The sequence below is a fragment of the Macaca nemestrina genome, chromosome 14 (genome assembly GCF_043159975.1).
Source record: "Macaca nemestrina isolate mMacNem1 chromosome 14, mMacNem.hap1, whole genome shotgun sequence".
Taxonomy (NCBI): Eukaryota; Metazoa; Chordata; class Mammalia; order Primates; family Cercopithecidae; genus Macaca; species Macaca nemestrina.
In genome coordinates this window covers 9497661-9498368 of record NC_092138.1, presented here as the reverse complement: position 1 = coordinate 9498368, position 708 = coordinate 9497661, and the positions used below count along the sequence as shown (strand labels likewise).

General features: G+C 35.7%; 1 non-coding gene across 1 annotated transcript; it reads left to right on the top strand.

The window, feature by feature from the left end:
* Positions 1-229: 229 nt before the first annotated feature.
* On the top strand, positions 230-355 carry LOC112423022 (U6atac minor spliceosomal RNA). Its single transcript, XR_003013468.1, has one exon. It is a non-coding gene; the product is annotated as a U6atac minor spliceosomal RNA (small nuclear RNA).
* The last annotated feature ends 353 nt before the right edge of the window (positions 356-708 follow it).

Here is a 708-nt window from a genome sequence, read left to right as displayed (position 1 = left end):
ACCACACCTGGCTAATTTTTTTGTATTTTTAGTAGAGATGGGGTTTCACAATGTTGGACAGGCTGGTCTTGAACTCCTGACCTCAGGTCATCCACTCACCTTGGCCTCCCAAAATGCTGGGACTATGGGCATGAGCCACTGCACCCGGCCTACTACACAATTTTTTAACTGTCTTAAATATGCTCAAGAAGCTAAGGAAAAACATGGACAAAGAACTAAAGAGCCTTAGGTACTGTATGAAAGGAGAAAAAGTTAGAGTTTCTCTCAACAAGGATAGAAGAGGCCCTTGGGTCTGACAACAAACATACAGGTAAGGTACTGCCACCTACTTTGTGGCATCTAACAATGGTTAAAAATAATAATTTAAAAATATGAGAGGATATCAAGAAAACAATATGTGAACAAAATTAGAATATCAATAAAGAGAGAGAAATTATAAGAAGGAACTGAACAAAAATCTGGAGCTAAAAAGTACAATAACTGAAATAAAAAATTCATTGCAATGAAATATCAGCAGATTTGAGCAGGCTGAAAAAAGATTCAGTGAACTTAAAGGATAGGATAATTGAAATTATTGAGTCTGAGGAGCAGAAAGAATAAAAACTGAAGAAAAGTGATGTGAATTTAAAGAATTTATGTTGACACCATCAAGTGGACCAACATACATATTATAAAAGTTCCAGAAAGACAAGAGAAAGAGAAGGGGAT